The 23,402-nt window shown below is 34.5% G+C and overlaps 1 protein-coding gene across 6 annotated transcripts in view; it reads left to right on the top strand.

Annotated features, from left to right (window-relative positions):
* Window positions 1–23,402, top strand: part of Lrrc4c (leucine rich repeat containing 4C) — a 1,134,834-nt gene that overhangs the window by 427,047 nt on the left and 684,385 nt on the right. For 5 of the 6 annotated variants that reach the window (XM_048788626.1, XM_048788625.1, XM_048788624.1 and 2 more), the window contains one exon: window positions 11,611–11,695. The gene's annotated coding sequence lies outside the window, so the exon portion shown is untranslated. Of the gene's footprint in view, window positions 1–11,610; window positions 11,700–23,402 lie in introns of all 6 variants that reach the window. The other variant, XM_048788623.1, reaches the window with a different exon arrangement.

The raw sequence follows: 23,402 nt of genomic DNA, 5'->3' as shown, positions 1-23,402 counted from the left end.
ATATTTAGTGTTTTTTTTAAAGTTATACATAACAATGAGATTCATTTTTGCATAATTGTAAAAGCATGGGATATAATCAGTTCTACTTCAGTCCCTAGTACTTCCACTTCCTCTCCCTTATTTTCTTCCCTCTATTCTTTCTGCTATTTATTTATCTGTTCATTTAAATTAGTGTCTTGTGGTTGTACATGATGGTGAGATGCACTGTGGCATACTCATATATATACACAGGAAAGTTAGGTTAGATTCATTCCACTGTCTTTCCTATTCCATCCTTCCTCCCTGACCTTTATTTCTCTTTTGCTACTATACTAATCTTTCTCCTATTCTTTTGTATTATCTCTTCTTATTTTGGATTAGCTTTCATATAACAGAGAAAACATTTGACCTTTGGTTTGAGGGCATTGGCTTATTTCACTTAGCATGATAGTCTTCAGTTTCATCCATCTACTACTGACAAATGCCATAAAGTCATTCTTATTTATGGCTGAGTAATTCTCCATTGTGTATATATACCAAATTTCTTTATCCATTCATCTATTGAGGGGTATCTAGTTTGGCTCCATAGTTTAGATATTGTGAATTATGTTGCTATAAACATTGGTGTGGCTACATCAATATAGTAAGCTGATTTTAAGTCTTTATAATATATACCAAAGAATGGTATAATCTGGTCAAATGGTGGTTCCATTCCTAGTTTTTTTTTTTTTAAGGAATCTCCATAACACTTTTCAGAGTGGTTGTACTAATTTGCCATCCAACCAACAATGTGTGATTATACTTTTTCCCCCACATCATTGTCAACATTTATAGTTAATTGTAGTCTCGATAATTGCCATTCTGACTAGAGATGGAATCTCCCTGTAGTTATAATTTACATTTCTCTAATTGCTAGATATATTGAACATTTTTATGTGTTTGTTGACGATTCATATTTCTCCTTTTGAGAAGTGTCTGTTTAGTTCCTTTGGCTGTTTATTGATTGGGTTATTAGCTTTTTTTGGTGTTAAATTGTTTTTGAGCTCTTTGTATATCCTGGAGATTAATGCCTTATCTAAGGAGCAGGTGGAAACTATTTTCTTCTCATTCTTTCTTCATGGTTTTGACTGTTTTCTTCTAAGGAAGACTCTGCTTGCTTGCTGTTTGTTAGAGGACAGCTTCACATAAGGAACATTGAAGAACAAAAAGATCTTTTCCATATGAAGAGAGGATTGCTTAAGACTCATTGCTTCTCCCTTCTGTACAAATGTTGAAATTCTGGAAGCCACTGTTGATTCTACTCTTTAACAGCAAAGATGTGTTCTGATAGGGCTTCTAAAATAATTTATATTCACCTTCATGTGAGTGTTTTTTTTTCCCTCTAGTTCATAGGATTTTTTTAAATATTCATGATTTTATGGGGTTATACAGTGTATTTGAAGGTTATCTTTAATTCTTATGGCAAATTAGGGGAAATAAGTTGTTCTGAAATTAAGAAAAAAATGATGCTTCATTGGCTGATTTGCTGCATCCAGAAAAGGATGGAATCTGCAAAGATAATGCCACTCAAGAGAGCCTATTATTACATTGGACAAATGAACATTAATAGGCAATGCAATTTGAGAATACAGAGGCTGGAATGAATAGGAAGACACTGAAGACTATACTTTTAAAAATTTCCATCTCTCATTTTTGTCAAAGCATGAGCCTAATGTCAAGTGTAAATAGTCATATATGTGCCAAGATTATCAGAAAATGGTCTTGACTTATGTCCCAGAACCATGCATTACTATTTAAAGGTAAAAATCATGAAGTGATAGATTATTGATTGCTTCTCAGTTGTTTCCAGAATCATCTCAGGCCCTGGTAGCTGACTGCTTTCTAAAATTTCCTCTGCATTGCCAATCTTTGCACAGGTGCAAAAGGGCAGGTACTTCAAGAGTATCTCACTTCCTCAGCAGAAAACATTTGGGAAGCAGAGGTCCTATTCAATCATTTGATCTTTGAGTTTCTTAATGCCAGAGGCAATTTATTTTTTCCTTCTTTCCAAAGAAACTAAAAACAATTACATATCCGTGTTTTGCTGTTCTTGCAGATTTATAAGATTTTTTTTTTGTATTGAAGTTGAGCCCCTTTATTGGGGAAGTTAGCAAAATTATGTTTGAAAATAAAAACCTCTCAATTGGTAGATGCAAATAAAATATCTTTTTCCCAAGTTATATGATCCAAGCGTACTGCTGAGGCATCTGTGAACTCTTTCTCTTTTTTAAATGGAAGTACTTACAATGAAAACGCCTGCACTTCCTCAGCTAGTAATATGATATCTATCTTATTTACTGTTGGAATCATCTTCTGACCATCTGCTAATTTTGAGAATCATTCTTTACCACTCTTCTGAGGGAAACTAACATTTGTTAACTAACAGGTTCTAGACCTAACAATAGGTGTTTACTTTCAGGATTCAAGACAACTTTAGATAAATCTTATGTTGGTTAAAGAGAGTGAAGCATGGTGAAGTATTTGGTTAATAAGAAATATGCCATAACCTGAATTAAAATTGTATCAGCTTTTTCTCTGCAAGAAGTAATGGGAAGGGGAACTCTCACATGGTAATTGTCCTGTGTCTGTTCTCTAGACACTAGCCTGGTAGACCAGCTTTCTGTTGCTTTTTACCATCTGAGTCAAGCTTGCTATAGGTGAGAGCTAAATGCATTTCTCATTAGAATAAAGGCATTAATGTGTGCAAACATTCCAAACACTTCTGCAGAAAGACAGTTTTGAGGACAACTGACTCCATCATATCTACGTCTGATCCTCCTCAATGAAGCCAATTCCAAGTGATGAAATACAGCTTACATCTCAATCTGGGTGGTGGTTATAATGTCTCATTTAAATGAAGTGTGTAAAACCTCTCTTGATGTCCAACCAGGATATTTTGTGTAAGTGATCTGTAACTCTGCTTTAAACCATCCTAATAATACAAAGAAAGAAAGGTAACCAACAAGTGAGTTCTTAGAATTGCATTTTCTTTGCCAGGTGGACAGTAGTGCTTCACGCTGGAAAGAAATGTGGTGGAGAATAGTGGTTCAAAATATGGAATTTGAAATCAAGCAACTGAGAATTACAACCCAGTATAGTCACTTGTGAGACTGTGAGCCAGTTACTTAAACTCTTCAAGTATCAATTTGCTCCTCTAAACTCAGGGGAGAAAATAACCTGCCTGCAGCGATGCTGGGATAACAGAACATTAAAGGTGTGCAAGGCACTGGGCTTGGTACCAGGCACTTAGTTATTTGAACATTTCTTACTCATAAAGAGTGAACTCAGATTTCACACATATTAGTTCATAGAGAGAACAACTCCCGTAAGAGAGATAAGACGTTATTACCATTTTACACTTAAGAGAACTGAGGTTTATAGAGGCTGATTAAAAAATGCAGGTGGGCACACTCTTGGATGAGGATATGAGTGTTGGGTTTATGTAACTTCAACACCTGAATCTCTAAGAATGCTTCTATTCCTTTCCCACGAATGATCCTCATGCCATCATGAGGTAAGGACTTGTGTTATGGCTGATACTGGAAGTTAGCATGAGATGCTCTGGGGTGATGAACTGCTTGCTTCTGATCCCATGCTTACTAAATAGTGGAGTTGGAGTTGGATCCCAGGTTTGTATGATTCTGCCTTTATGATTAGTGTCTTCTTCCTCTCTGCCTACTGAGTCTTCCACCTGGACATGCTCTAAACATCAGGAGTCATTTTACAGTGCAGATCCTTTACTATCTCTATCAAGTGTTCATTCCTGCAATGACTCCACACAGTCTGTAGAATAGCCATATCACCTTTGTAGAACTCAACTTTCTCTTCCTGGTCTGAATAGTGGCTTCCTGCCTCTCTCTCTGTTATACTGCTTGTCTTAGGTATATGCTCCATCCCTAATGGACCTTGTGGGACACTCCCAAGCTCACTATGTTGTCCAGTTTCATTTAATTACTTCATACTTACTTTTTGAGTGCTCATCTTATCCAGTTTGTACTTCCTCTTCATCTTTCAAAACTGCAGCACTTTCTGAAGTTCTGGTCTGTATGTAAAACTAACTATTCCCAGGGTGGCAATTATGAAAGTGTCCTGTGGCTAGGAGCATAACTCAATGATAATCTGACATGATTCTTGGGATCCAGTGGGACTTTAACTGCCAGACTATGTTTTCCAAGGGTTGTTTCCAGTCAACGACTGCTACTAGCTCAGGCCTATTCTGATGAGGACAGAAATCTTCTAGTGTGGAACTTCAGCTCAATAATCTCCATTGGCTAGATGAAATCTGGGAACTGGGTAGAGGCTCATATCATTATCCAACCTTTGGTATTTCCCATTCTTCTTCACATGGGTCTGAGTTTTACTATAAGTTTGAAAGATACACCTCCGTTCTCCTGCTTACTCCCCCTATATTCTTTATGGGAATTTCTCTCAATCTATTTCTTGTATGTTTGACCCGATTTTGGTGCATATTCTTTGGTGCCCAAACTAAAATAGCCACACAAATGTCTTTCTCTATCCTGTTCACATATCATCACTAATAAAACATTATGTTCATTCTTTTCCTTATACCCATCTTCTAAGTTGATTATGAACCTTGCATAGTTAGGGAAAATACTGTGTTGCTTATTTTATTTTTATCATATAACACACAGCTCAATAGTTAGTGGTTTTTTAATGAACATTTGTATAAAGGAATGCTTAAAGTGTGATCTTATCTAATGTAAATTTATTTAGGTCAGAACAAGCAAAACTTTGTGTTTACTTCTCAGGTAAAACTGCCAATCAATTTGAAGATAGCTGAAAATTTGCTTAGTGTCACTAATGCTAAGCTTGTGTTTCTGAATATTATCATTTAGCTTCCCCATTCCCAAAATATTTTCCTGAGTTCAAGTGAGTTTTCATGCTTATGATCTTAATTTAACCAAACTTGAAATCTTGAAATATCACTGAATATCTCTCATCACTAAATGAAACAGCCTTGATTAATCACTTTGAGCATTTCAAAATAATCTGTCAGTTAACCTATATTTAACATAAGCATGTATAAAATTTATATGAGCACATTCATTGGTAGGAAAGCGTATTCTTGGAGAGCCATAAATCAAGAATTGCAATTCTTAATGTTTCAAGTAAGAAATGGGGTTTAGAATGTTCCTATTTACTACTGTTAAATCCATTACAAACCCAATTTGATCTATATCATCAGAAAAAAGTATTTTTATTACAATAATTTTATCTTAGTAAATTCAGCTCTTACTTGTATTTTGTCATTGTAACAAAGTAAGAAGAATTATCTTAGTTTTAACAGAATTTCCACTCAAAAAAAGTCATGCTGGTTTGACAACCTAACTCTAAAATTGCATGTCATTGCTTGACTCCAGTTTATTCTATTATTTTTCTAACTCCATTTTTCATACTTGTGATCTCTTTTGGAACTTCCTAGTATGCGATTTTCTGCATGTGTTGTGTTCTTGTTTTTCCCCTAGTCACAGTATCACACAAGGATTTTGTACCAATTCCCTGTCCATTTCTCCTACTTTATCTCATTAAATGTCTGTCTATTTCTTGGAATTATAAAGGTCAATATTTTCAGCACAAAATAGAGAGTTATGACAACAGTCAGAATCATCTGCTGAGTATTTATTATGTGCACAAAACACTGTGTTACTTGTTATGATCTTCGTTTTCCAAATGTGATGCTAAGGATTAGTGAAGTAAAATAACTCAGAGGTAATTGCAATTAAGAATGAGATCATCCATGAGTTAAACCCAAATCTTCCCTGAGTTTTGGACTCTTTAATCTTAATTGTCTAGAGTTTTGACTCAAATTTGAGCACTAGAGAAATATTTATTTTGTGAAAAAATAGAGAATATTCTTCTAAGAAACTTCTAATTTATTCTGGAGGCAACAGACAGCTACTCAGATTTTAGGCAGAGAGAATAAGGAAGTCTAATATGTTTTTAAGCTATCTTAAAATTAGATATTGTGGAAAATGAAGAGGATAGTGGATAAAAAAATAGAAAAGGAACAATCTCAAAGAAATGTACCAGAAATGTCTTTAAAGGAAGTGAGGAGGTCTGGATCTAAGTATCATTGTGAAGGAAATGAAGAGGAGAGGGCAGATGGAGTAACATTTTTTAAATTCAGCCTTTGATCAAATCCCTTAGCCATCATGCATGATTTCCTGCTCTGTAATGTGATAATAATAAAATCTATTCCAAGGTATTACCATAACCATTAAATAATAATAACCTCTTTTGAGGACTTTCCCTTTTGGCAGCCTTATCTTCTTTTCACTATCAACTATTAGTAGTATTTAGCTACAAACTGTCTTATTTTTTGTTGAATTGCCAGCTATTAAAACAGCACCTTAAACACAACTGAGTGGTTAATGTGCGTCAGGTCAATGTATGAGTGAAATAATAAATAAATGCATTTTTTTTTCATTTTGGAAACTATTCATCACTTATCATGAGTTGATTTTCCAAGGAAAAATTGAGTACATAAGAATTAATTAATAACAGTATGTGTGTTAGAATTTAAGATTGTAGAAAAATAGATGCAATGATTTGAACGTGGTTCGTAGGAGTTATATATAATTAAGCGTTGAGGTGATAATTTTTGGTCATAGTTACTTGAGCATCAATACTGGAGCATCTCTTTAAATTTTAGAAAAGTCATTATATCACCTACTTTTAAAATCAAATCTTATTCATCATTCATATCATAAACAAGTTTGTAAAAAAAATTCATGTTCATTAATGTTTAATATAAATACATCACCCAGTCTTATACTATAACCAAAAAAGAAAAAAAAATGACAGAATTGGTCTTTGTTCTTCCTCATGAAAAAAAAAATGTTTTCAGTTCCAGACAGAAAGTCTTCAGCTGTGATATTAGTTATGAGAAATGAGATTAACCAGTTGTGTCTTAGTTTGCTCAAATCTGCCTCAACAAAATTAAATTTTTAGAGATTTTATTTTTATCTACCTAAGAAAATGCCCTAACTGGCTCAAACTGACCAATGACATTTCCAAACCAATCTATACAACATAGAATCAAAATAAATCAAATAACGCCTGTCCCATAATATTGGACACACAGTGTGTGTTTGGCCCAAGCTACCTACTACCACAATTATACTGGCAGAATGGTGATTTTTATCATGGTGATTTCTTTCTTTTCTTTTTTTTTTTTTTATTTTAGAGAGAGAAAGAGAAGAGAGAGAGAGATTTTTTAAAATATATTTTTCAGTTTTCAGTGGACACAACATCTTTATTTTATTTTTATGTGGTGCTGAGGATTGAACCCAGCGCCCCGTGCATGCCAGGCGAGCATGTTACTGCTTGAGCTACATTCCCAGACCCTACCATGGTGATTTCTACTTGTTGTGCCACAGGCATACTCTGAAACTGTTGCTCGGTTTGGTGTCAAGCAGAATGGATTGTCTCTAGGATTCCCTTGATCTTCTCTTGAATCTCTTCTTTTGACAGTTCAGACTCATTGTGGTTCTCTCATCCAAATGGAGAAAGGTCAGAGGGAGATTAGGGATTTTTTTCTTGCCAGAATAGCTGTTTATCAGGAGAAAATGAACTGTCAGAATTAGAGGAAGAAATGGACCTATTCATTCATCTTCGCCCCCTTCTGCCAATGCAAGATTGCTACTGAAAGAACATTCTGAAATGATTTCTTTAAGTGACTTTAGTCAGTAGAGCTTCTTATCAGATTGATATTTTTCATAACTGTTTCATTGGCTCCTGATAATCACAAAGGGAATTACTGTTATTATTCTGTAATATTGCAATGAGTCATTCCATAGAAGTGATTATAAGGAATGAATTACTGGGGAAACTGAGTGCTTCTCAAGGAACCAGTCACAGTAATTGAATCAGGTCCTCAAAAATGTTGCCATGGTATCTGTTACTTAGTTTTTAACTCATGATTAGGTTGGCAGATATTCCTATAATTTGCTGTTAATCATAAGAAGTGATTGGCTTTTTCAAAGTCCATTGGATGGACTCCAGATGATATAAATTGACTTTTCAATTAAAATTAATTTTTGCATTATAAAACTGGCTAGCCCATTGACTGCATATCTGGAATGAGTTATTTAATCTCATGATTCCTGTTCTTCAGTTTTTAAATGGAGATGATTACAATAACAATGATACTGGATTATTTGAGAATTAAATAAAATCATACATGATAACCCCTTAGAGTAATGACTGTATAGAATCAGTGTTCAAAAGTGTTAGATATTTATATTGTCATTATTAAGTTTATTATCAGAATGTGAAATGTTTCTAGCTCTGTATATCAGGAAAAATAATTTTCCTATTTTAGATGCTAACAATACTTATTGTGGTGGAAAATGGCCTGCTGTACAATTCAAAGGACTCAACTTCAGTATGGATTCCACCACAAATTAACTTTATAAGAAAGATCAGACATCTAAAAATGACTGAAACTAAGCTTTATATATAAATACACAGTTTGTATAAAGATTGAAGAATGTCCCATTCAGTAGTTTTTTGATACTTAAATAACATGTTTACTGATTGTCCCATCTTATTTGCTCTGCTTTTTTGAGAAAGTGACAGAATCTGTTGTTATTCCAGTTTTATACCCAAGGATTGGAGATTCACAGTAAAGTTACATGTCTAAAACATGGTGGCACAGGAACTGGAACCTAGCTTTTCTTAGGTCATATGATGAGTCGATTTATACAGTGACTTTTTAGTTATTTGAGAGAGTAAATTACTCAGTATACTTTTCTTCTTCAATAGAATAATTTTCCTGTAGATTGAACAGAGGACTCTGTTTGCTTAGGACAGATACAGATGATAATGAGAGTTAAAGACCCAATATTCCTCTACATGCTACAGTTGAGGTAACTGTAAAAGTGCAAAATTTGGGGTCCAATAAGGCATACGTTATTTTAGCAATCTTCTTTGAATGAATTCACTTCTTCCACCAGCTGAATCTGTTTAAGCCGCATACTACATACCAGGTATTATTCAACACACCAAAAGAACAATAGTGAAAAAGCTAAAGCCAACCCCTGTTCTCATGGAGTTTTCTTGAAAAGTGGGAGGAATAGAACAATTTAAAAAGTCTCTTTGGGGAAAAGGTTGTATCATAGATGACAAAAAGTGCTTCAAAGAAAAATTAAAATGGGAATAGGAATAGACAATGTCAAGAGCAGAGAGTGCCACTTCTAAACAGGGCAGGCAAGGAAGCCCTTACTGAGAAACTGAATGGGTTTCAGAAAAGACACAGTGAAGTTAAGGGATGCACCTGGATTAAGGGAGGATTAAGGGAGGAGCATCTCAGGGAGAAGGAAAAGCAGAATCAAAGCAAAGTCCATGCCATGAAGCATGCTTGAACTTTTTTTTTTTTTTTTTTTTTTGGTGTAGATGGACACAATACCTTTATTTTATTTATTATTTTTTATGTGGTGTGAAGGATCAAACCTAGGGCCTCACACATGCTAGGAAAGCTCTCTACCATGAAGCCACAACCCCAACCACCTCACATGCCTGGACTTTTGAGCAGCAGCTAGTAGGCCATGGAGGTGTAAGCAGAGTAACCAAGAATGAAAGTTTGAGCGTTTACAAGGGATAATAGTATGTGGGATTTCATTGGTCCTTTTAGTTATTCGGCTGCTATTAGAAGAGATGACAGTTGACGATTTTGAGCAGAGGAGAAATATGATCTAACGTATGTCTTAAGAGGATCACTTTTCTATTTTGAAAATAGACAAAGAAATAATATATTAAACAAGACTTCTGAACAAGAAAACTTAAAATGGTTCACAGCAGTATTTTTGAAATAAATCAAGGAAAGTATGGTCATGTTTTCAATATATTTGGTAACACATGTTGTGAGGTATGAAAAAAAAATAGGAGAGTCAAGGTGAGTCCAAATCTTTTTGAATGAGAAACTGTGAAAACAGGCTGTCCATACCTGGATAGAGATGGAAGCAGGGGTAAATGGTAATGTCAAGGAGCTCACTTTGAGATATTCTAAATTTAAATTGCCTATCAGCACTTGAAGTGGATATATCCAGAAGACAGTTGGTTTTAAATGGCACACGATGTTAAATGTGAGCTAAAATACAACTTTGGCAATCCCAAATATATAGATGTTATGTAAAGGTACTGTCCAGGTCTAGGTCTTGAAGGGAACTATCCTTATAGAAAACAGGAGATGGTCCAGTTGTAAGACATGATGCATTGTATTACTGTAAGAAATGAAAAGGAAATGCCTGAAGACAGTAAGGTAGGATGACCAATTGGGGGAGGAAAACTGAAAAGAAAAATACTTTATAAACCAAGTGAAAAAAAATGCTTTAATTGGAAAGTATTTGTAATTTGTTATAGTGTGAACTATAGAAATATTAACTAAATGCCTGATTTAATTTACTAGTTTATAGCACTTCTGAGTGTCTGATTTATTTCAGAATAGAGTAAGGAGAATTTGAACATTATGTTTGGATGTCTGTTACACAGGGCAGATGATTAAATAAAGAACATACATACACTTATACACTCATAAAACTTCCTTGCTGTCAAAGCACAAAAACAGGAAAAGAAATTAACAATGCTCAAAAATCTCACATTAAGCTATAAAATTTTGGGTAAGGTAATTGAAATAGATAATAAGTTTGATATGCACCTCCACAAGGGGAGAGGTAATATTTGAGCTGGGTATTAAAGAATGACTATCTTCATACATGTATTTTGTATAATGATGAATAAGGGTCTCCTTTCACCATCCATGCTATTCCAATTTGGTGTCAACATACCTTATATATAAAATGAGAGATATAGAAAAATTATGGTATAATGGTGTATTAAGAATTGTACTGCAAATATAAATAAATAAATATGAGTTTTTTGGTGGAAAATGGGGAAAAATGACATTTCAGGCTAAAAAGATAACATGAAAATTGGACACATGAAAAGGCATAGTATGTTGAAGAATGAAGAATAAATTTATTTATCTGGGCATGGTGGCACATGCCAGTAATCCCAGAGACTTGAGAGGTGAGGCTGGAGGCTCACAAGTTTAAAGCCAGCCTCAGCTGCTTATTGAGACCTTTACAACTTAGGGAGACTCTGTCTCAACAAGAAAAATAAAAAAGACTGAAGATGTGGCTCAGTGATAAAGCACTCCTAAGTTCAAACCCCAATACCCAAAAGTAAACAAAACCAAAAAAAAATTATTTGACAAAAGTAGAGTATACAAATAAAGATGGGAGTTGATAACACTAATACACTTATTTCCTTTGTGAAAAATCTTATTCACCTGTCAGTAGAAAGAAAACCTTGATAAACTGAGATATTTTTCCAGAACCAAATATTAGGATTACTATCATTTTATGATAAGCCTTTTATATTCTCAGAAAAACCTCAAGGATGACATACTATAAGATAAATACATACTTTCATAAGTATATAAAAGAAACATAAATTGTTTCCTTTGGGTTATTCCAATTAAGTAGGTTTTAATTTCACATCACTTTCTGGGGATATTTTCTAACTTCTTTAAATGCAATGTTGTTTTTTAAAATTTTATCTCTTTCCTAGAAATGATTCTCTTTATTGCAAGTCTGCAACATCACCCAGTGACAGTGGAGCCAAATAAGCAGGAACATCATCGGATACACTGAATGTATGTGAGTGCAACATGAATACCTTTTTTTAAAAAAGTAGAAAGAAAAATTGTCTTACATGCAACTTAAAGTGCCTTGGAAATGACTGTGTTTGTGAATTAACATAGTTAACTGCTGGATACTTGGCAACGACCAAGCTCTCTGGTGACTATGTCTTTGGTGCACACACCTGTGGCAGGGTACCATTTCTCCTCTAGACATGCAAATTGTAGTTTTGCAGAGAATCTCTGTGTCTTTCTGGTAACAACCACTTTGCCTCTAGCACAGCTTTCAAAGCCTGTATTCCAACTGCAGCTGCTTGTGTTCCCAATTACTCTACTCTGTGCTTCCAACTGAACCTAGATTTATCCTTCATTTTTCTTTCTTGGTCACATGCATACATCAGATGCCACACACAGCTTTATTTGCCTCCATAAATTCAAGGTCAGCCAGTCAGGTTCTCTCTAAATCTTGAGTTTTGTATCACCTGTAACTTCCCAGGTATTTCCCTTGCCAATTTCCAAGTCAGTATTTTTACACATGACTTTGCCACAGGACTCTGCCTGGTCCTGAGTAGAATTTGGCTATTTAACATGTTCCAGTCCTTCCCAGGTTGTTCAAATCTCTCTTCTCCTGGGGCTCAAACCTTTCCCTGACTTCATTAGTCTCAGGTGACCCAGCTTCCTGGTTTATAGAGAAGATAAGGCTGTCTGAGCTACCTGTACACCACTAAATTTTTTTTCTTTAGTTGTTAAAATATCTCTGTTATCTTTAACTATCTTCTGTTTCTTGTTTCCCAATATAATCCTTTATTTTTAAAATCAATATTAACACTTTATATTTTTATCAACTTTATTAAAGCAATTATTTCTCTCTTTATTTGCACTTTCCATTTTCTTCATTCCTTCGTCCCAAGCAAAAATCAAAATATGCATTTTTCCCTTTTTCTGGAAATATTCAACCAACTCAAATCAGAACAAAACAATCTACTTCCATTTCACCAATCTTGTGAGTTTTTTGCCCAAATTAGACTCCCTTTATCTTTTCACTTTTCTCTAAAGAGCTGTCAATACACTGTCAATACACAGTGAATTCTGTAAGAGAAGAGGCTATTTTATTTAGTTGTGCACTATATCTTCAGACCTAACACAGTGTCTAGAATTGTCAGAGTGTGTCAGTTAAGTGAATTTTCTCAGGTCCCCTCTCCTTTTTCACTCTCTACCTAAATGTGAAGACTTTGCTTCAAGCTTTGCTTATGTTACTCTCACCAAGGTAATGAACAACAGTGTTTCCCTCCTCTGTCATTCAACCCAAACAATGTTTGAAACACCCTCTAATATCACCCATCATAATCTATCATTATCACTTCATCCATGTCTCACCCCTTGAGGTCAGAGCAATTAGCTTGGTTATTTCTTTATCCTCCCTCTTAGCTGAGGGCATCTTATTCAATAATTACAAATGACATCAATTAATATCTTTAGGTACTGAGGGACCCTCTGACATTGTTCTGATCACATTGGTACTACCTTTGACAAAATATTTGGTTCCAGAAATGAAAATGTAAAAATATAATGTAATAGCCTACTATAAGCCATTTTGAGCTTATCAAAGGAATTTTTTTAAATTACACAGAATGAATCATGACATTAACATATGTACTGCATAGTTATTTGTGATCATTTATTTAAGCAATTAAAAATATCTATATATAATATACATAGACACACAGAGACACAAATAGCACTTTTAATCCTGGCCACTTGAATGCACTGTGATCAAACTTGAAATTCTTATAGTATATGTCAATTGGGGCTCTATGATAAACAGCATATTTATACATATGACTTACACAAATGTCACATAAATAAACCAAGTGTAAACTGACCTTCCTGATAAGCTAACATTTTCAAAGGGACAACATGTAAGCTAAGTGAATCTTCAAGACTGCTGACTAAACATGCATAAACACACATGTGCGCACATGCTTAAAACATTGCTTGTAACCACTTGACAAAATGAGTAGCCCTTGATGGGGTAATTTTGAAAGAAATAAAATATTTTTAAGGTCCTTTAAATTCCTAGTAAATGCACACAACACAAGGTAGAAAACAGCCATGAAACTGTTTTAGGAATCTGAATAGAGACTGAGGAATCACTCCACACTCACACTCCCTCTATCTTCATTTTTTTGCCTTTCAAAAATAGGTTTTTGCTTTGTACTGTCTTTGATTCTCTTCTTTCTCTCACTCATATGGATCAGCTGCCAGAATGGAGCACATTTGCCCCAGGTTTGATATTCTAAGACTCTTTAGGACACTGTTTCCTGTAATTACTTACAGCTGCATGCACTAAAACCCACACATTCAAGTTCCCCTCCATGCACCTTGCTCAGGCCTTTGGGAGACCTTCAAGTCAGTGGAAGGGGATCAGGTAAATCCAAACTGATTGTTTGGTGGCTTGAGGGCTGGATAATTTATTTTTTAATTAACTTTTCTGTTTTCTCATTAGTTTTGACTTTATATAAACAGAAATAATTTATTTAAGAAATCTATGGTAGATTTAATTTGTTTTTTTTCTAGTAAAAATCTTGAATGTAACCCATTTTCAGACTTAATGTTTGAATTTAATTGCTTGTATAGTATCCATTCAGAAGGATCATTGATTATCAGAGGGAAGTTTGAGAAAATATGAATGATTTCCAACATACAGTCAAAGGTTACTCAATGACAGACATGTACTCTGAGAATTGCATTGCTAGGCAGTTTTATTTCTCTGTGAACATTATAGAGTACCCTGACACAAAATTACATGGTATCACCAACTACACACTTAAACTAAATGGTATAGCATATTTTAAATTTATTTATGTATTTATTTTACTTTCTAAACTTTTTATTTTTATTTTAAAACTAAGTCTACGCCTACACAGGGTTGGGATCATCAATATCACTGTCTTCCACCTTTGCATCCTGTTCCACTGAAAGTTCTCCATTGTAAATTGCTTGGAGCTGTCATCTGCTATGATAATAATGCCTTCTTCAGGAATTCCTCCTGAAGGACCTGCCTGAGGCTGTCTTACATTTAACTTTTAAAAAGTATGTACTTAGAAGGAGTGCACTCTAAAATGATACAGGATAGCAAGTACATAAACATGTAACATGGTTGTTTAATAAAAAGTGTTACGTATTATACATAATTTTATGTGCTACATTTGTATTCATTGGTGGCATAATTATATAAATAGCCCCTGAGTAAATAAATCTTCCTTCAATTATCTTAATAAGTGTATCAACCATTTCGTATCAGAAATCTAGTATATTGCCTCTCCTTGTCATTCTTTAATTAGCTTCATATTGACTGTAACTTTGAAAAAATATGGCTAGGAGTAGTATCAAATTAAATGTAGGTATTTAAAATAAAAACATGAACTCCTTGTCAGTACAGAAAGATATTCTGATTAAAAAAAAGATAGAAAGCAAGAAAGCAATATTACAGAGCAATGTTTGCTGTTTTCTTCCTTAATGTTTAAGTTGGCCACTGAAGTACATCCAAGGACTGAGTTATTAAAAGGTGCTATTATTTCTGGTGAGCTTTCCTTTTTATCTGCAAATTGCATCATATTGTTGCATTTAATAAGTCAGATACTTATTTTAACGATTTGCTGATTTTTTTTTTTTTCATTTTTAAAGAAGAGATGTCTAAAACCAATAGAATTAGATCTCTTTCATTTGGCAAGAACTCAAATGGGAAACATGCTTTGTTGTTCAATGACACAATTAGCCTTTGAACACTTTAACATTTGTGTTAAAAGAGACAGTTCTTGATATTAAACTTAACACTGCATAATGTTATACAATCAGCCACCAAAATGTTTCTGCAGCATTTTAGTCTTTTAAATTTAGCTGCTGTTTGAAATTCTAAAAGAAATTACAGACCTTTTATAGAAATTTTGGGAAATTGAGAACATTTTTATAACCCTAACTGTAGAACAATGTAACATCAATTCATCTACCTCAATTTTCTTATATTGTTTTAATTTTAGTGCACAAATAATATTCGCATCTATAAGCCAGATATTTTTCTAATTCCTGTAACTCATAATAATTAATTTTAGATATTTTTAAGGAAACTGCTTGCTATGAAGTAAATATCCAATAAATGATAGTTATTGTTATTTAATAAAATACTCAATGCAGTTGTAAAATTACAAGTTGCTTCCATTACAGAGATGTTAGGATATACCTATTCCCATATTATAATTTAGCAACTATCATCAATTCTAGGATATATCATTCTTCTCAAAGTTTTCCAACTCTAAACTTGAGGCACATTATGTAATAGTGCGAAATAGTTTATTTTTTTCTTTTGTGCACTACATAAACAGCAAAGTCCATTGTATCTTAATATTTTGACTTCTGAGATTTGATTGCCAGACACTGGAGGTTGTGTTTGGGGGTGGACATGCATGGCCATGGCTTTGGAAATGTTGCATCTTATGCCTTACATGACATCTGGAAGACCTTTCTATTTTTAACCATGAAAATTGCTGCAACACCATAAAATTTGTGCAGTAAAACAAACAAACAAAAAGCAATTAGTTTTATTGCCCATAGAGATTTTAAAAACAATTATTTTACTACATTTCTCTTTCAAACTTCTAAATAATGCTTTAAGTCATATACATTATTTACAAATAAAAATATGTTTATATTGATTCTTCAAGTAAAAGTATTAAAAAATAAATGAAAAGCATTTTCCCCCCTGACACACCATCTTCTTTAGCCCAGTGAGATCCATGTCTCTCTTCTGACCTCTGCAAATGTAACATAAGTACTTGTGTGGGTTCATGCCTCCTAATTTATAGCCATTTGTCGTTATAGATATGTACCCCAATTTTTCCCTTAGCCCAAGATCCCAGTGTTTATGGGTAACTATTATTCATTTGATCAGGGTAATCTAAACTCTGAAAGTTGGGGGGGCAAATGTCTTGCCCAGCTCAGCCAATTTCCACCCTGGAAAAAATGGACATGCTATAGAATATGAACAAAAGATTCATTATATCCCTCTCAGTAGATTTTTCTAAATGGCCCCAAGCAGTAAGAATGTCCCACTCCACTCTTCTGCTTCATGGTATTTTATATTTGCTTATTGATTTCTGGTGAGTTTTCCTTGGAAACAACAGGCCCTCACAGCATAGAGATTCCACATACAGTAGTAATATTGATCTGGGCAAAAGGCTTGACACAAATATCTCCCTCAAAATTTCTATGATTAAAATAAAAAAGGTAAAAAATTTATCTAGCAGAGTCAGGACCCAGAATGAGAATAAAGTTTTACATGTAATCTTCAGGGGACATCATGGAACACTTTCAGGGGCCCATAAAATATGCTCACAGATGGAGATGTCCCTAGAAGACTCCACATCTGGGCTTAGGAGGCGAAACCTTGTGTCACTACTGCAGGCTCAGCAGCTGTGTTTTTCTGTGTAGACTCAGCACCTGCTTCTTCCCAGGTTCTGCCCATCAGGCAAACCAAAGCATCACAACCCTATTAAAAAAATGAATATATAGTGGTTTGATACACATACTTCTCTCGGTAATTCAGCAAAAACTAAGTTCCATGTGGAGCAGGAAAGTGAGCTATGATATGTCAACAGAATGTTGCTACGTCCATTGTACTTGCAGGCCAAAATTCCATTTACTTATAATAATAGAAATTATATTTTAATCAATATATCCTCTGCTATTAATCCATTTATGACTGCCTGAAGAGGCTTTAATAGCATAGTAGGAAACACATCCACATAAAGAATAATTCCAAAGTAAAAGGAGCTGGAATCTTTAGTTTCCAATTTACCATATACAGAATAGGCATATATGTCTTGTGCATTTGTTTTTCTTGGAAGCACCTATCAGTTCTTTGTGTATTTACATTCTTTTTTCTAAGCAAATTAAATTTTTTTCTACGGCCATTTTGGTAACAGAAATTTGATCAGCATCCAGTAAATACACATTTTCTTACCTCTAACAAGGACTAGATATTTCGTGATATATTGCCTGCTCTACTATGCACATAATTCAGATTTTCTCTTACATAAATTGGATCATTTTATTCATTTCATTTTATATAGTAACACACTCATTTTAGCAATATCAGGAAACATAATTTCCTTAAAAGTCTATATACCCATGATTCTTCTCTGCCAAATATAACCATAATTAACTCTGATGCACATACATTTAGATGTTTGCTCTATAGTTATCTCCACTGTTCATTCAATGATTTATTGTAAATACCTTAAGTTTTTAGTAAATATGCATGTAGCACTTTTATGTTGCATATTTCTTTGTAAACTTTTATTCTGAATTATCTAAGTAATACTTTGTGTTAAGAGTTTAGCTTATGCAAGTTTTTATTGTTAAACTTCTTCATCCTAGCACTGATTCTATTAGTGTTTGGGGATATCCTTCATTATCTTGGTAGAAACTACTTACCATAACAAACTATTGCTGTAACAGTTATATATAATCTGAGTGTTTTACATCCCTGCCAAATCTAGAAAATTTTATCTAGCAGTGTAAGAGAGCACTTTTTTATTTTATTAAATATTTACATAGCTGATAAATGGCCATTCCCTTCTATTATTTTAATTTATTTTTCTCTAACACTAATGAGCATTCACATTTTTTTAGACACTTATTGTCTATTTCTTTCCTTTTGTAATTGTCCATTTTTGTCCTTGGCTGGGTCATATTTACCAAGTATGAAGCAAGAAGAAAGAATACAATCTACAATACAGGTTCCAGCAAAGAGAGAAAGGAGGCATTCTCCCTCCTGAGTCGGGCTGCCTGCTGGAAAGGAAGCTCTTTCCCTAGAAGTCTGTGATGAATTTGGCATTTGTACTGAATGCCAAAAGCAAACATGCAATTTAGTGAACCTCAAGTCTGACTGATTCATGGTATTTGTGTTGATTAAAGGAAAAACAACATAGATTTTGACTTTCTTTTTTTCACCACCTGTTAGCAGGCGGTATCAACACTGTTGGAAATAAAGGTTAGGGTATTTTACATTTAAATCACAACGAGCTGGAAAACACACACTCTTGACCATCAACCATCTTTTAGGTAGCGAACTAAGAATTTAGTCGTATTATTTCTATGAATAGATTTACAATTGTATTTCAGAATCCATTTTATCCATATTTATATTTCCAGGGCTAAGAATAATATCTGATAGGTAGGAGAAGTTCAGTAAAAGCAAAATTATCTCCAGCTTGAGATTTGAAAACTAATGACAATAGTGACAGTGAAGTTTTTACTGTGGTGATCCAGCTAGAAAGAGAATCTTGGGATTCAGTATACGCTTATCTAAACCCAAACTTTTTGCTTTGTAATATCTCATCTTATCCTCTTATACTGTCATGCTTTGTTTTACATTCCATCTGTATCATATATTAGATTTTTTTAAAAATATGTTTGGGATTGGGAAAAGCAAACCCAACATCTCAGTGGCTTAAAATAATAGAGTTCCTTCTGAATGCCACAGTTACAGAACTGAGCCTGTTAAGGGTTCTGCTCCCTGTTGTCCATCCTCCAGTATCCAGTCTCAGGTAGCCAATACTTCCAGGACCACTGATGGTTGCCAAAGAAAAGGAATAGAGAAAGAAAATGCTGAATAACTTTTCTCTGAAATACTGAAGTTCCTACCAGAAGTGACATGTAACACACATCTGCTTGTAATTCACTGATCAAAGCAAGCCATGAATTAAACTTCAGGTGTGCTGTGAGAATGGAAAAGTGAAATTTGATGGGTGTAATGTAATGTAATCATAAGGGTCCTTACCGATGAAAGGATTTGGCAAGACAAACAGAAGATGTGAAAAACCTGCATAGGAGGAAAAAAAAAATATTGCTCTGGCCACTAAATATTCAAATCACTCTGTTATAGTCGGAGTTTTTTTTTTTGTTTTTGTTTTGTTTTAGTTTTTGTTATTTTTGCTCTGACTAAAATATCTGGCAAGTACAATTTTAGAGGAGGAAAAGGGCTTATGATTTCAGAGCTCTCGGTCCATAGACAGCTGGCTCCATTCCTCAGGGCTCATGGCAGCAGAGTGTGGTGGAGGGAAGCAGCTCATATGATGATTAGGAAGCAGAGAGAGAAGCCACTCAGCAAATACAAAATATATACCCCAAAGGCACACCCCCATGACCCATCTCATCCAGCCAACCCTACCTGCTTTCAGTTATGACTCCATCTATCCCTATTTGGGGATTGATTCACTGATTGGATTAAGGCTCTCAGAACCTAATCATTTCACCTCTGAAAGTTCTTGCATTGTCTCACATCTGAGTTTTTGGGGGACATCTAATATCTAAACAATAGTACACTCATATCAGGGCAAAGCACATTTAACCTCTTCTTGGAAGACACAAGAAACGCATCCAGTTGCTGAATCCAGGGCTGAGTGTCTGAGCTATGGATTCTCAGGCTCTGAATTCTCTTTATCATGTCTGGCCATGGCTTCTGTTGAATGGAGACCTATGAATCAAAGAACAAATTAACTGTCATCTCACAGATTATATGTACTGATTAGACACTAACCAAAATAAATACTTCTTTGGCACTGGATATGTTCGTTGATTAAGTGTAATTTTATTCTGTCAGAGAGGTCCTCTCCAGGATTGTGTGCAATTTTATTCTATCAGAAGGGACCCTCTGTCCATGGAATTGCAATCCATATTTTCTTACATCCGCCTTTGAGGGATACTTTTGAATTTCCATTTTCAAATAAATGCATTTAAACAGATACATAAAAACTTATAATTTTTCTTATTAGTGGGATAGTGTGATATTTAGATGTGTGTATGTATCGTGAATTGTTTAAATTAGGTTAAAATCTCAAAAATTTATCACTTCTTCATGATAAATCTTTCAAAATCCTTTCTTCTAGCATTTTTATATATGCAGTACATTATTGTTATATATAGTTAATACACTGTGTACTTGTGTACTAGAATTTCTTGTTCCTAACTGTAACTTAATATCTATTTTACCATTTCTCCATCTTTCTTATTCTCCCCATCTCTGGTAATTACCATTCTTTGTTTGACTTCTATATCAATAATTTTAGATTTCACATTTAAGAGAAATCATACAGCCCTTGTCTTTCCATGTCTGATTTTTTCCTTTTAACATAACTCTCTCCAGTTTTATCCATGTTGTTGCCAATTACAAGGTTTAATTTTTTTAATGGATGAATATTTTCCACTGTATACTACATTTTCTTTATCCATTCACCAGTGGATGGATACTTACATTGTTTCTATTCTTAGCTGTTGTCAATACTGGTGCAGGAAACATAGGAATGCAAATGTCTCTTTGACATACTGACTTCACTTCCTCCCAGGAGTGGAATGCTACTACTAATAAGCAATACGGCACAAATAAAGTAAAAAAAAAAAAAAGTATACTTAAGAGAACGGGCTTTCCTTGGTGACTTATATAGCTTCGTCAACCTGCTTCTGCTCTAAGATTTTTTTTTAATACAGTCTCTTCTCCCAAACCCTAGTTGACTCCTTGTCTATTTAACTTCAGTACTATTTGCGACTCTGTTGCTACTTGTTAAGCATCTTTCTTAGCTTTTGCTATATTTCTCATTCCCTATAACTTCTTTCTCTTTCTAAACTAAAATATGGGTTTCTAGAGTCTGTTGAGTTTTAATAGGAGAACAGCTGTCTGTGTCTTCTGTTCAGCTAACACAAATAAAAAGGCAGCTGGACTCTTCTTCTGAGACAACATAATCCCTTCTAGGCTTTTAACAATTGGTTGGATGGTCATACTTTTATTGGATATTTCCTGTAAGCTTGAGTTATAAAGAACTTTGTCCCTTGTTGTTTTATGTTTTATGCTGCAAGTCCCTGAAATCATGGGATGTCTTTATTCCTTTTAATGACTAATTATAACCTAGCTAATTATTTTCCAAACTCCTTTTTCCCCTAATGCATTGCTAAATGCAAACAAACTAGAGAACAAGTATTCCATAGTTTAATTTTTACCCCACACACAAAAAATTATTAGTTCTACTGAATGATTTTCAACATAAGAGAGGTAATTAGTTTTGCCAAATGCTTCATCATTACTTGAAAAAAGTTACCATATTTTTCATCTCTTCACAATTTTCTCACTCATGGTATTCCTTCAGTCATATTTTAGTTTTTGCTATGACAGAATTCTTCCAGGTACCAATTTATTTATGAATCCAAATGTGCTCATTGAATAAAAATGAACAAACCAAAAACCTTCAACATATCAGTGTCTTAATAATGAAGGAATATATTTGACTTACACTGTGTATCCACCATGGACCAGCTCTGCTCTGTGATTTCATTCAATACTCCAGGTTGATGGGTTTCATTTCTATGCCTTCATGGTTGCTGAGGGGGATAAATAGAACATAGAAAATAGTATACTGACTAATAAATCCTAAGTGTGAATTCTGCTCACAAGTTATTGGAAAAAGCAATATACATTTAACTTCATAGGAACTGGAAACTACAATGCTACCATATCTCTAGAAGGGTAACTAGAAAGTTGGAGCTAACAATTATAGTGACTACCATATTCTTATACCCTGAATATTTTATTGTTCAGAAGATTAACACTTAGAGGTCAACCATTTTTCTCTTGTTGATAGTTACATCTTTATTCATTGCATAGTAATAAATACACATTTGTTTAATTGAGGGGATGATTGCATTAGCTTGTGCATCACTATGACAAAAATATCCAACAAGAACAACTTAAAGAAGGAAAAGTTTTTTGGGGGCTTACAGTTTCAGGGGTTTTAGTCCATAGATGGTAAACACCATTGCTCTGGGCCCAAGGTGAGACAGTACATCATGGTGGAAGGACCCAGTGGAGGAAAGCAGCTCAGTTCCTGGAGGTATCAGAAAACAGAAGCAAGAAGAGTGATGCCGCAGTCTGGCTGCAGCAAAATAACCGGGGGGTGAGGAGCAACTTGTGTAGATGGATACAGCAGGAGTGGGAGCCCTTTATTGTAGAACAGGAGGGGTATATATACATTCCTCACAGCTTATCTTAATTAACATAAACTAGATACAGCAGTCAACCAATAAGGAATCTCCACACTTAATGGCTCCCTGGCGTTACTTCACAAACCACTCCCTCTGCAACATGCCAGGCGCCATCTTGACTTGTTTACAGACTCTTAACAGAGTGAAGGGACCACAGGGAAGATGCCCCTTCCAGGGCACAGTCCCAGTGGCCCATCTCCTCCAGCCATGCCCTACTTGCCTGCAGTTCCCACCAAGTTCTTTGAAACTAGGATGCACTGGGTAGGTTAAAGCTCTCACAATCCAATCATTGCACCTCCGAACATTCCTACTCTTAAGCTTTTGGAACACACCCTATATCCAAATCACAACAGTGGAATATAACAATGTTTCCTAAATATAGATTGTCAGAAAATGCATGGCATTTTAAAGTTGTAGAGTTCACTTTTCCCATATCATTTAATACAACTTCTTATTTGTCACTGTCCCTGTATTGGTGAGGTTTTGAGTAATAACCAACCCTCCAAAGTGGAGTATAAATTACTTACAAACTACAGGTAGTTTAAATAAACACAGAGGGCAAGTTGGAAGGGGAGTGTTGAATTGGGGTGTACTTGTGATAATGAATCATATTCTTTATCAGAAACAGTTA

This window comes from Marmota marmota, unplaced genomic scaffold (genome assembly GCF_001458135.2).
Source record: "Marmota marmota marmota unplaced genomic scaffold, marMar, whole genome shotgun sequence".
Lineage (NCBI taxonomy): Eukaryota > Metazoa > Chordata > Mammalia > Rodentia > Sciuridae > Marmota > Marmota marmota.
Note: the sequence above shows the minus strand (reverse complement) of the source record. Positions and strands in the feature narration are given on the sequence as shown.